This window comes from Anopheles arabiensis, chromosome 2 (assembly GCF_016920715.1).
Source record: "Anopheles arabiensis isolate DONGOLA chromosome 2, AaraD3, whole genome shotgun sequence".
Classification (NCBI taxonomy): Eukaryota; Metazoa; Arthropoda; class Insecta; order Diptera; family Culicidae; genus Anopheles; species Anopheles arabiensis.
The window spans coordinates 87,592,619-87,607,439 of NC_053517.1; positions in this window are offsets into that span (position 1 = coordinate 87,592,619).

The window sequence follows — 14,821 nt, forward strand, 5'->3', positions numbered from 1 at the left end:
CAATAAGCGCACGGTACAGTCACACTCACTAAGAAAAGCAAAACAGAAAACAACCCAACTACCAATAAAGAGACTGCGGAAGAAATGTTGTCGTTGGATCAAAATTGTCAAAAACGACTTGTTGTTCGCTGTCTCTGAAACCATTCGACTCCATCGCTCCCCTCCTCTCGCGCACATTCTCTCGCACATTCCGCGAGGATTACCATCGTCTTGCAGCAGGAATGTTGAGCTACTTATATACGGGGAGGGTGAACAGTGAAAGGACAGTCGAAGAATTTTTCATCTTAATCTCCGCACCGCACTGGCACAGGAGCCGGTAAAAATCCGGCGCCCGGCACGCGAATTTCGTTTGCGAGACGAGGTGCTGCTGTCAGACCGGCACGGCACAAGTAGCGGAAAGCCGTGAGCTTCTGTTTTATCGTCTCGTTTTTATTTATTACCTTTTTGTGCTGTGTTGATTTTTCGAAATTTTCGATCTTTTTTTTTTTTTTGCTACCGTAAGTTACATTGTTGCGCGTTATGGTACCACATCCACTTTGCTTGTACTTGTAATGTTGCTCAACTCTCTTGCCGCATTGACCTAACGCGGCGCACACCCGCGGCACACCCAGCCACCGCAGCAACCTTCCACGGACACGATTGCGTCAAAGAATCCGGGAAATCCAAAGATAAATATGACAGCTACGTGTTTTTGTTTGACTAGGAATTAACATTGGTTCACCCTCGGCAGTGGCGTTGCTTCTGCTTTCTTCAAACCAGCGCAAGCAGTGTCTTCCGTTCACGTGCCATTCGAGCGGGCGCGCTTGGCAGGACATTCTGCAGGAATTTAAAAATAAATTACTCAAAATTACGTGCTATTTGTAAGTCGCCTGTCTTATCCTTCGTGTGGACGAACTTGTTGGCTTTCGCACTTCTCGGGAACTTCGCTTTTCGCTTCGACGGAACGTTTTTTTACTTGCTCAACCTCGTTTTTCCTCACCCCTTTTGCAACTGTACTCTGCCAGGTGGAAGGTGGAGAATATTTTCATCGCTTACCTACTTCAGAGTTGTCTGTAACCGGAAGAATTCGCAACGGTATTACTTGTTACTCTGCGAATATTCGTTTTTTGGTAGCTTCTCGTCTTAAAATGAGTATTGTCACCAAATGTCCTGACTATGCACAAGAACCAAAGCATCTTCAGCGTTACTGATTCGGTTGCCAGGTTTTTGTCCTTAGCAAAAGTCATAATGAACATATATTTCTTTCAAACCAAACTCCTGTGTTGTCTTCTACCTGCTACGCACTACAAAAACAAAACAAAGCAAACAAAACGATCAGCCTCATCCCTACCTACGCCAGTCCTGGCTCTCGTTAGCTTCAACGGTACTCATCCTTAAGCTTTCTTCCCGGTTCTTTTCGCTCGCGCTAATGACGTCAGCGAAGTGGGAAAATTATGCGAAATGAAATTGTTCCACCGGCTGCCGTACCGTACCGAGAACAGTTTCTTCTGAGTCCTTTTTTACTACACTCCGCCCGCCCGGGATGTTTTATTTGTTCACCATTGTACGCCTCGCTCTTGATAAGCATATCTTTTTCTTGGTGGTGGTGGAATGCTACTTTCCTCATTCATTTGGCGCAAAAAAATACCTTCTCCACAAGAGCAAATAACAAACGAGCATCTTACTGTGCCTGCCAGTGTGTGCTTCCAGCTCACAACTGTACGTCGCCATAGGTGATGGCAGTGAAGGTTACAAATTGCTGCCGAGAATTAGGATCAAACTTTTGTGCTTCAATCTTCCTGCTTGCCGACAAATCTTATGCAATTTTTTTTTGCTTCCCCCTTTTTTGGTCGCATTTTTTGGAGGTTTTGCCCACCCCCCCAAACTCTGCCTTATTTAACAGGATTATTGTTCTTCAGGCACAGTGCAAAAAGCAACAACTGCCTTTTTCAAATAGAAATGAAGACGGAATCGTGCGGCGGATTGTTAAGAGATAATTAAAACATTCATTTTCACTTTACCAAGCACGGGAGTTATCGTTTGTTTGTGAGTCTTTTATAAAACTCTTTATTTGATTTCATTTTTAAATTAAATTTACAAAATTAATACATGAAAGGCAACCTTTTTTCTGAATTAAAACACATTTATAAGCCAATGTTTAACCATCAAATTATACACCAAATAGATGCCATCTTGAGAACAACGTTGATAAGCGCTTATACCGAGCAGTTCCGTGTGTCTTAATAAATTGAGGAAAATAGGGCCCCAATCTTCACGAAGCCCTTGTTTAATCTTGCTAAATTAACTTCGCCGGAACTCATTGCCGGTAATAGAAACGGTCGGAAACGGTAAAAAAATGGTGGGGAAGGCATTATGCCACAATGCTTGCATGCTGAAATCGTGTGTAGAAATCTGGGAATGGGGTTGGAAGCAAAATCCAACACATCCTCTGAGAGGCTGTACTAGAATGTATAATACACATTACCGGTATGCCTAACGTGCCGGTATGGACGGTGTACTTAATACCTGTTTCCACCTGGTGCTACCGACACACACGCACTCATATGCCGTTGTGTGGTTGTAGCTTTTTAAAGACCGATTAAATCTCGATACCGAACATGCACGGGAAAACGTGGGCCCAGAGCCGCCACGTGGTACCAACCAAACTACACACATATCCACGAGCAGGAAGCGGAAGCACTACTCTAGCCACACCGTCACATGCACAGCACAGTGGGTGGATGCTGGATTCCAAACAGGTAACATGCTTCTAATTAAAAGAAACTGTTACCATTCTCAATTACCACCGCGTTGCAGGCAACGATCGTCCACGTGCAACGATAAGATAGCCTAACGTGCACACAGTTACACACACACACACACACACTCGAAAAAACAGTAAATTGTATGTGCCAGTGGAAACAGTTGAGCAGCATCCTTCGCCCTCGAGCAGCCAGAAACGCTGCAGTAAAGTTTCATTAGAATTTTTAATAATATTCAGCAGCAGAACCTGCACCCCCGTAGCTGTTCCCTCGCTTCTTTCCCTTCTTGCCTCGTTGGTGAGCATTTCAAACACGCTTCATTCCCGCGATTTCTAGTGTCATTTCGATGAAGATTTTAAATTATGCATGCATGAAAGATAAGCGCGCTGATTCGAAAAAAGTACTAACCACGGCGATGCTGCGAGAGAGATTGAACAATCCTCCCAAAAAAAAACCACAACGAAAAACCACACAACCACACAGCGAATGTACGTACCATATCATAACGCTTCACAAACCATCCCCAACCCAGCAGCAGCCCGATGCATGCCGCTTGGGTAAAATACCGTTCACCGGGGAAGAGATAAACAAAACATCGCCGTATCAGTGCTGCGAGAGGCTCCTTTTTTTTGGGAGTTCAAAATATACGGACCACCACACATACACGGTGACGTAGGAAGAAAAAATCATCATCATGCTTCGTTATGTTAATGTCAGGCGGCGTTCTACGGTTGGACACCACCCTCCCGAATGTGTCCCGGTAAGGGGTAGGAGCTAAATTTGTGGCCCGCCCGATATCTCATTGCAAATCATGCTTCGCTCTCCGCGCGGGTTCCAGCAAAACGCGCTACTGGTAATGAAAACAACGACAACGGCCAACCAAAAACACCACCGGTACCGCATTTCATTTTAGACAGGCTATGAATACGTTTTGTTCTTTCCATGAGCTCCTCCAATGCACGGCCGCCTCTTCTTCACACACAAGACCCTTCATCGGGATCGGGAAAGTGAGCAGGAGTCAAAACTCAACAAACTAAAATCACACAAATTCTACTCTCTGGCCCCTTGACGTGTGGCTGGCTCCCTTATCCTTCCCATTTGCTTATGAAAAGAGGTTATAAGAAAGGCGAAGAGAACCAACAACCAAAAAAAATGCTTCAACACCACCAAAGACGACGAGCTGAGGCGAGATAACGTAGCAGCTGACGTGGAGAACGCGGCGTAACGGCGGTTGTTTGGTGTCACCCGTACTACCCTGCACCACGCCCGGAGGTGTACTACGTGCTCGGGTTGTTAAGCATTTTTCACTTCACTCGAGCTAATCGTCCTGCAAAACGTCGGGCGTGATTGTGAACGTGTCTTCGCGAGGTTTGCGGTTTTTTTGTGTTTTGTTTTTTTGGCAGTAGTATCGGTTCCAAAATAAACAACCAACGCGCGAGCAGGATCACTGCCGCATGCCGCAGTCATATTGCCTACAAGGCAAAGCGCAAGAAACAAACAAAAAAAAAAAACAAAAAATAATTGGCTTGTTCCGCGGCAGTGTCACAAATCATCACCGCCAAGGATAATGCGACAGGATCGCATCGACAGGGAAAACGTCGAAGCTTTAGGAAAATCATTATCCTGCTCGGTGAAAGATTTGTCGCTGCCGGTGATTAGTTTCGCTAATCAATGGCCGATGAGTTGTAGGAAATGTATTACACGGTTGTGGAAATGGAGAGAGCGAACGAAGGATACCAAAAACAATAAATTTTAAATATATTTGTTTTGTTTTTGTGTTCGTTAGGTAAATATATTTCAGTTTTAAGAAAAGTCAACAAGATTGTTATATTGTTTTCTATAAATTGACCCTTAGAACCAGATTTTGTTCAACTTGGTTGCTTCGAACTGCTTCAAGCTTGTTAATCAGATCATGCATCACTAAATTGGAATAACTCAAGATGTTTAGATCTCGTTATTTAAAATTTAACTTTGTTATAAGGTTTTTTATTGTAACACTTCCTACGATCACACAGTTAACATGATTATGGTCATAATCCGTTCAAATATGGTCATGTCAGAGGTCAAATTTGCCGGTTACAACAATGTTACAACTTCAATCATTTCTTGTAAAAACTCATTATGCTTCATAAATTTGAACCTGAGTGAATCATCGTGATCTACATTGAATTCGTACTATCTTCATTAAAAATTATATTCCTTGTTATTGGTTTTACATATTAGTGTTCACTATTCTTGTAAATATGTAAGATTTTGTCATAGATATGTGGATATTGAAGAAATTATTTTACTTTTTGCTGTTTGTATGTATCTATTTTCACTATTTTTGTGGATATTTCTTCTTATATCGGGTCTAAGGTCAACCAGTCATTCTATAGCGTGAGGCAGCAGTTCAGCTTAAGGATCATGTATAGTATTCAGTACTCCCATACTGCCCAAATCTGGCGAAACTCTCTTAGATTGGAGGGTGCTGCTCAGAAGGATTTTTGATCTCAGGTGGAAGGACAATGAAGGAGCCACTACCAAGGAGCTGTACATTCTGAAGCTTGCACTCATTCCACACAGCCCTAAATTGAGGTGACAAAATGACATGGACGACATGGTAAGAGACTATGAGCAGTTTTGGACTTTCCAGCTGAAGGTCAAGACTGCAAATCAGTAATACCGCCAACTAAGTAAGTAAATAACTTTTCCTCCAAATACTGCAATACATCGCTCAACACACTTTAGTCGTATAAATGACGCTGCGAAAAAATCATTGTAATGTTGTCCCTACTGAAAGTATATCAATTGATGCAACAAAGGATTTTACAATTTCCTTATCGCTCAAGCAACGACGCCTGTGAGAGTTTGCTCTCCTGCAGAACATTCTTGTAGCCCTCCTGAAAAACCTTATCAATATCAAACCAATTTCATAACTCGGAAAGTGAGCAACATTGCCCTATGTTTTGTAAGAAAACCCAACGACCACTGCGTACTACAACCTCATTAAACGGCTCTCAAACGTCCAATCGACATGCGGCAACTTTTCTAATAATCCAACCCCGTCTTTGTGCAAAACTCTCAGGCAGTTAATGTAACCCCTTCGCTCGCTTGCTTTTTTTGTTGTTGCTGCTGAGTCGACCACATGCCGGGCACTGATTATTATGCTCCTTCACATAATCAAATCCCGCTGCGTGTGGGTTCCGTTGCCGCGTATGTTTTCGGCAGGTTTCGGAATCGGCTTACGAGATCGGCTTTATCTTGCACAAAACATTATCCCGCAGCACCACGGTGGAATACGAAACCCAAACCCTCACCGCACGGCATCAAAGTGCTGGTGAAAACACATGGCTTTTCCTTCATCCCGTCATCCCTTTCCTGCCGTTGTTTTCCTATTGTTATTGTTTAATCTTCCACACAACCATTTCAATGCGATTTCGATTAAATTCAAATTTACAAAAGCTGTGAAGCCCCCGGTTTGCATACACGCACCGGGGGAAGAGGGTGTCGTTGCGAGGACAAAACAATGATAACAAGCTTTCTTTTCCAGTGTGTGGCGGCACTTTGCAGAAAGAACATTTTATTGGCCATGTTTGGGAGGCGGTTGGGTAGATCGAGACTGAACGTACGAAAAACGAGTTCGGTCGGAGTGGAGGCCACTTCAACAAGTGCTCCCCGAGGACAGCTTTTTCCCTCCGACCGGTGTGGCCAGCAATAAGCACCACAAGCATCAAGCACCAGGTTTGCTTTTTACTACATCTCCCAGAGCTTCCTGCTTCCGGCTGCTGCCACCGAAAATTCGTCTGTCAACCGTCGGCACTTGAGTGGAGCGGGAAAAAGCCACACCAACAGGATGGTGAAAGCAGCAGAACCTCGTCTTCAGACCGAAACGTTGAGGCTCCGTTTTAACTGTGTGCTCTTAAAACACTCCCTTAGCAAACATTCCCACACACACGCACATATTGGTTTTCCTGGTTTTCCGACCTTCTTGTACAAACCCTCCTCACTACACACAGACACATGCAAAAGGGAGTGTGCAAGATAAACAATTCGCAACAGTCGCAAAACCGTTCAAAACAACAGAAACCAAACAAAACACAGCATCATATAAACATAAATGTGAACGGGCATCGGGGACGGGCGGTCCTTAGCTGATCGGTGCTCTACTGCACCAGTGGTCTGGCCTCTGGCAGAGGAAAGCTTACATACTCCCACATCACGAAGCACACATCACGACATGGCTGCTTTTTCTTTTCGACAAAGCAACCGCCGAGAAGGTTTTGTGTTGGAAAATAACAATCAAACAATGGCAAACCATTTGTTGAGTGCACGTGGTTTTGCGCCCGGTGTGTTTGCGCGTGTGTGATGAAAACGCACCAGAAAGAGTGGGAAAGCATCTCACAAGGACACAGTTTGTGTGAGAGCGAGAAGCGCGTGTAATCAAATTTACTGTCCTTGCTGCCGCGGGCTGCCCCGGCCAAAACCAATATTCCTACACCGATGTGTGGCAGGTCATTCAAGCCACCCCGAAAACATCTTCATACAATCCTGCGCTGCGTACCACTCCCAGCGCTCTCACTATCTCGACCATTTACCCAATGTAGCTCGGGCACCACAAAACACACTCCCAGCGGGGAATTTCAGGGACGGGAGGGAAGGTTTTCTTTTCTTCCCGCCTCTTTGTGTCCAAATATAGTGCAATGGAAGGGCCGTCCAGTGTCGCCGCACCGGGCCGGCCCGGCTTGAATGTTTTCAGTTCGAATGTTATTGTTTGGCCTCTCAAAAGTTCCATTTCAAGAAATGGCCCAAAGCAGCTAGTTTCTTGGGGGAGGGTTAGGGGTGGAAAGAAGGGTACTGGTGTGGTTGTTTCCTTCTTCACTTTCTTAACCTGCTTGAACTTCCTTGTTTTCTTGGATAGGTGGTGTAATATGGCGCAGCAATGGATGAATGGATGTACTTGTGACCTGATCCAATAACGAGCGGGAGCTACCGATCGAGTTGAATGGTAGGAAGTAAATGCGGCAAATACTTTGCCAAAGTAATTCAATAGAAAGATACCATTTGGCGATGGAGCTCAAAATATGAACGTTTATGGTGTGGGGTTTTAATTCAAAATGGAAGATAAAATTGATATCCTTTTGCTGAGATTTTCTCGCAAATGGTAAGAAGAATATAACATTATAAGGTATTTTAATGGCGTAAGTGTAGTATAATATTTGAATGATAATAAAATGCTTAAATTTCTATCACTTACAACCTCATAATGCACAATACATCCATCACTCATACTAAAGTCTGCACGAATGAGAGCCATCCATCGCTTCGGCATGTCGCGGTCAAGCATCGACCACAACACTGTCCTTAAGCAAACAAACATACAACACACACTCACAAGCACTGCTATAGTGGAGAAAACTGGAACATAATGCTTTTGTTCGCACGCCAACAATGGTCCTTCCGTCACTTAGTGACCCCCAACCAGTGAAAGATGATACGAGATGGATCCATTCCAGCTTCCTTTATCCTTTCAGCTCCCAAGCGTGTCATCCTACAACAACAACATAAACAGCATCAACCACAACTAAAACCATCATAACGACTATCACAATAACCATACACAGATGATTCGTTTTGATTCGTCGACAAAGAATTCAACAATTGTGTCGAATCCACATGACCCACCCTATTCCAGCAGCTAACCGCAAGAAGACAAACAAAACCCAACAAAATGGAGCGTCATACTCGTGGTACCCATCCTTCCCTAGCATAGCCAATAGCGTTCTTTCTTTAAGTAGATCGTTCCATGGCACTGGGATGGCCGCCCAGGGACAGCGAAATATTGAGACCGGCCGGTAGGCAAAATTTCCATCCCTTCTGCTTGCTGTTTACGTAAGGCCTTTTAATGGTCAATTCCGCACCCGGAGGCTGTCACGTGCTTCCACTCAGTACATAAATATAATTGACGCAATTTCAGCTGTTATCTTTTGGCCCAATAATATTATTTAAATAGGTTGGAACAAGTAGCAATCATAAAGAGTGAAAATAGAGACAAATAACAATATTTCATGACAAAAAAATCGAAATTTTAAAGTAATTTGAAGAATTCAAACAATTTCAATTTGATTGTTTTTAGAAGGCTAGAAACCTTGAACAATATATTCATTAATAACCTTTCGTGTTGATAGTGTTCTGTACAACTAAATGTGATAATCAAATCATTTAATAAACCTTCTTTTTATACTTAACATCTTAATTATTGCCATTGCTTTCTCGCTTGGTTTGTTCATTTGTTCTAATGCGGGTTTCTCTTTTCAAATTAATTTAATTTTGTTGCTTTTAGTGTAATTTCAATTTTTCAATCATCTACCGATCTCTAAAACTGCTTTTATTCCAAAGAATTCATTTATCTCGTTAACATTGCAAGTAGTAATGTCTGAAATCTGTATTCATAAATCTCTCCGCAAAATTTAACCACAGTTAACTTTAATCCAAGAAAAGGCTTCGTACCCTAACGTATTGCATAACATTATCGCGATAACAATGATCCATAACACGCGACCACTAATATATAACCTTCTAATACGAGGCAAAAGGCAGCAAAACACCCTCCAGAGTCTGGTGCGGCATGCGTAAAAGGGTAATGGGTTCACATCCTCTTCCTAGCTGAACTGCTGATTTCTTTCGATTCACTCAATGATGCGTAAGTGATTAGATACTATTGTTATTTGAATCATATTGTTTGATTGTAATGGTTATGGATATTAACACGCGAAAACCCGAACGACGACACTGCCGGTAGCAGCATTGCCACCTTGCCGGCTTCTCCCATTCGCATAATCCCACGCCCCAGCCAACCGTTCACGTATGTAACGCGCCGCTTTAGCCTGTTGGCGTAGAACCATAATCGCACTGAAATAGCTGCAGAACACACACACATCCCCCCTAAAAAGAGCAAGAAACTGGTCGACCATACATTCGATTTCTGGTTAACTTTCTCCTCGTCGAATTAAGACTAACAAGGGTGGGCTCAGAGCGCAATGGATGTCAGGCACGGAACAAACCATTACACCCGCAAGTTGGAGACTTTTTCCGAAACTGAAAGGTACTGACTTCTGACTACCGCCCATTATACGGCGTCTTCATCGCATGGTTGCCCAAGAAACTTCATAGCTAACCACCGATGATTAGAAAGAGAATTTAGAGTAAACCTTCGTCGGGTGCCTTTTTCTTAATGACACCGCCTGGAATCGATGCCGCAGTGTAATTACATTCGAACAAATCTTACGACACGCATCACTGGCTGCTTCTGTCGCAACAGTTTTATCGTAAAAAAGGATTAGTAATTTTAACTCTTTTGTAGTCGTTTGCTGGCAGGTAGATTTTAAGATTCGCTACACTATTGATTCACAATGCGCCAAATCGTATTATGGTACGAAGTTTAAAAGGCAAAGATAATGTATAACCTTCAAAATTTTTGTACCATAGCAGCTAAACGTTCTTTGAATCGTTTTTTTTAATACCATATCAGGTGTCCAGGTCAATCAAGCGACCATAGCTCAATCATAAAATAAAACACGTCACTAATGGAGCCTTTCTCTCACCCATTCAGCCTGACCAAAATTCATCGATTTTTGTCGATCGAACATTTCACGCACTGCGTAAAACATTTTTGCTGCGTATGCGGCGTCGTGGTTCAGTGCGGCACGCGCAATACGCGCTACAGGTATTTTCCACATGGAAAAATCAATCCCCTTTCAACAGATCCCCGTTATTTTTTTGTTTGTGTTGCTTTCCGTTTTCATCATCATTTTTAAGCTGCTTTCACCCGCAATTGGAAACTACTTTGTAAAGGAAGGAAGCACAAGAGCAGGCTAAAAACAACACATAAAATCCCACTCGCTCGCTGCGCACACGCAATTGCTATCAATTTCTTCAATCCATTTAACACAGCAATCGAAGAAACGGACCGTCACTAAGCCTCACGGAGCAGACCTTTTTGCATGATTTTTTGTGTTGAGCTCAAATAAAAAGGGGAAATACAAAAAAGGGAAACAATTATACCCAACATAATGCAACAAAACTGCAGTAATCCTTCAAACCAAGTGTACCATCAGCTAAAAGCTAAATGGAAAAGAGTTTCAAATAGTTTAAAAATAAGCGAGCAATTCCCTTTAAAAATAAAAACTGAAAATCTGCAACTAGAACCAAGCAGAACAAAAAGAAACGCACGCACCAGATAAACGTTACCAGAACAAAAAGAAAAATGATAAAATAGATAGAGCGCAGCACACAAATCAACCCAGCCTGGCCTTATTTTTTTAGCGAAAAACGAAAGGGAAAGAGATAAATCGCCATCGAACCGGAATAAGCGGATGTGTGATTGATTTTGCTAAATTGAATTCGAATCAACAGAGCAAATGGGCGGTCGGGGGTTTGGTGGAAAATTGTCCACGCCGATCGTGCGTATCCTTTGAGCCACCTACGGTGAGGGTTGCTGGGGCTGTTGGTGTTTCATCAAATAATTCCTAGTAGATTTTTAGTACTCCGTACATCGATATGCATGCGTTTTCTTTTCCGGTAGAACCGGCTAGAAGTTGAGGATTGGAAAGTGTGCCGCACAAAACCTGAGAGAGCGAAAGCTATGCTAATTGAAGGAAAATTGAGCATTGCTTTATTCAACAGTTTAGCGTGCGTTCGAGAAGCAAATTAATTGGTTAACGCTTGCTCTAACCCTTCGGGCGCACTGCTTCTGGCTATTTGTATTTAAATTGGATCGACGAATGTGAACCTATGGCCTTGGCAGCGATGCTATTCCGCCACGAAACGTAAACGCGAATGATAAATATTTACTCAGCGCATAATTCTTACGCAAATTGTCACATTTAGCGGCACACTGTTCTTGCTTTCACCGCCCACTCGGTTCCGTTGGCCGAGGACACTCACCCAGGACCGAACGAGGCAACGGTACCATTCGTGAAAGGATGCCCCAAAAACTGGCACCGTGTTAGCGGTTAGACCAGTGGAGTGTTTGGTGGTGGATCATCATGAAATTAAATTAAGTCACTTCACCCCCAGCAACAATGGTTATGTGGTGCAGCATTTTGCCTCGATTTAATACCACCGGCCCTAACCCAACCGACGCAAGCCCGGGGTGGGCAGGCTCGTTCGGTCCGATAGCTTCGTTAATGAAAGCCTCGTTCGATAATCGGTCTTTCCGGAGGCTTTCACACTGGAGGGGATCGGGATGAGCGGGCAACGAAGGCAGCTATTTATTCAGCCAAACGCTTCCCGTCCTGCGTTGGCACTGCACTGCTCTGGGTAGACAAATGACGGCTGCCTGCCATCGACAATATGGCTTCGTGCGGTTTGCGAAACGATGGAGTGACACCGAGGGAAGGCCCCAGCAGCCCGAGAACGCAGCGGAAAAAGGGGTGCGTAAAGCTACGCAACAGCTACGCAAACAATATCCCACCGCCTCCCCTCCCACCCGACACCTATCCATTGCAAACCATGGACGATAAATTATTGAATGATAATCGGATTAATTTATCTCAGCTCATTTGATCACAAAATGAAAATTTTGATTGTTTCAATTTCATCCCGGCCTGTGTCTGTCCCGTTCGCCTGCTCGTCACTGCGTCACCCGATTGCTGATGACCGATTGCCGCCAACAACCGGTAAAGGCATGCCGGGCATCCCTTTTGCCGACAGGTCCGGTGCTAGGCTTCTATGCTCTCCGGCTCGCCCGGATGAAGAAGGAAGGTTTTCGGAAATTTAACGATGCTGAACGTGTAACGTGCTGTGTCTGCTGTGCTGCCTGGAGCCACTTTCACCAACAATCTGCAAACACTCGGGGGCAATTTATTGAGGTAGACGGTGCAAGGATAGAGATAGACGGACTGATGGGGAGGGGATGAAGCAACAAAGCGGACAACAGTTAACCGATCCACAGCACCAACAGATCCACCGTACACAACAGATGTAGCAATTTGTTTCGTCCTGAAGGTATTGTACCGGGGCGCTCGGGCAGGATGGCCAATCGGTGTAGGCGTAATTGAAACGATACACGCGCGCATTGATCGTTTTTATTGCGCCTGGTTGGTTTGTTGTCATACCGGGGATGCCCCTCACCCCGTTGGCTCGGTGCAGAGATAAGGATTAACGTTCATTTCACAGCTGCATTAAATTATTAAACTGAGCATCGGTATCCGTGAAGCCCGGTTGAAAGATGCCCTCACAGGACAATGGTTTGACGTTGGGCGTTAGGTTGAACGGCATTGTTTTATTTCAGATCATTAGCTTTGGTGTTAATTTTGATTGGAGCAGATTGCAAGTGTCTAAGGTTTTGAAACTGATTAATTTGTTTATTAAATTATCCCATTCATGTTGAGATGATTAATAACTTTATTACCAACAATTGTTTTAATTTCTTATTAGTCAATTTACTAAAGAAGTTAATTTAATTGTACTGCAGTTCTTGGAATGCGCATTATTGGAAATGAATATGAGGTTTAAGAGTTCGTTGGATCTTCAGAGCACCTTGAAAAGCTCCATCTACCATAATCTCTCGGAACTAAAAATCCAGAGATGGTCTTAGTAACCACAGACAAGATTTACATCTATCAACAAATATTCTCCTTCTTTTTACAGTAAATTCCCTCTAATCTGCTAGTCGATGTGACTGTCTGATTACAAGGGATAAGATAAAAATGTAGCAAAAATTAACAAACAGTAAATTTATTACATTTAAGCTGTTTTCCGAATTAGAGGCCATGCATGTTAGAAATAATTCATTATAATATCTCATAATCTGTATCATGAGGTAAAATTTGCACTGGGATTTAAAGCCGATCAATAGTATAAAGTAAACTCGCTCTTATTTCGCATCACCTTGCACGTATTTCAATGATATTCCCTTCGTATCAACCCCGCCACATCCAACTAATGCAAAAAGTTATTCTGATTCGATTTAATACCAACTCGATTCGAAATCGAACTATCAGCCCAGCTGAGGTTAGCCTACGTGGTGGAGAGGGGATCCGAGAATGGTTTACGCTTGCTTCTTGGAAAACCAGCCAAATGGATGTACAAAAAACCATTCCCTCCAGCCACGATGATTCTTAGCGAACACGCTTGATTGGCACAACTGTACGACCATGGGTCAAGGAAACATTCATGCTCAAACATTTACTACAGAGTTTTTTTTTTGTTAGCTCCTACTTTCTGCTTCACTGTGCTCCACGACCACAGGTGTCCATGGGTTGGGCAGAATAGGAGAATGCTCGAACAGGAAAAACGAGCAAAACTGTTTTCGGTGAAGGAAATAACTTTTCTATCGCGTCAGTAACGCGCATACTGGATTCGTGGTGAGAAGAAAAAAAAACCTCAGTAGCAAACTTTTGAATAATCGAATTAAACTCACCGACATGGACGAACTTGTGCACCCTGGTTACACACCAATCCTTGGTATTCCTTCTGGGCCGTATCACAAACGGAGGCAGGTGTCGTACATAGGAAACGCAGGAAAGAAAGCCATACTCTCAACCGCTTTCCAAGTGACGACATGGCGACCGGGCGAGATCTCACGAGATTCGCTGCGATGCCGTCGAGTTGAACAGTGTCTCCCGAAAAGTGTCAACGATCGATTCGAAACGCAGCGTAAAATCCAATGTCAACTGCGTATGTGCCAACGATTTATCACTGTCACGTGGTGCGAGGTTGCGCCGGCAAAGCACGTGGTGGAGCAACGCTCAATGTTTGGTGGTTGAACTGTGAAATTGATTGCGATTTGATTCAGCCAACCGGAAAGCTGTGGAAGGAGTTGGATGAACGGACAGTCCGGAACTGCACTAGCAAAAAAAGCGTCGAGGTGCTTCGTTATGGTTGGGCAGCATTCTCTTTTAGTTCGTCTTATGTGTCCTGATGTCATGTGGCAGGATTGTGATGAAAGGTGAAATTAACTGTTGCTTAAACGGTTCCTGAATGTCAGGGGTCAAAACAAAAGTGTGCAGGTGCAGCAAGAGTTCCCGTGCGGGTATATAAGGTTACATAAAAATCTGAATTTATTTCAATTAAACATCCCTATCTAACTACAAACT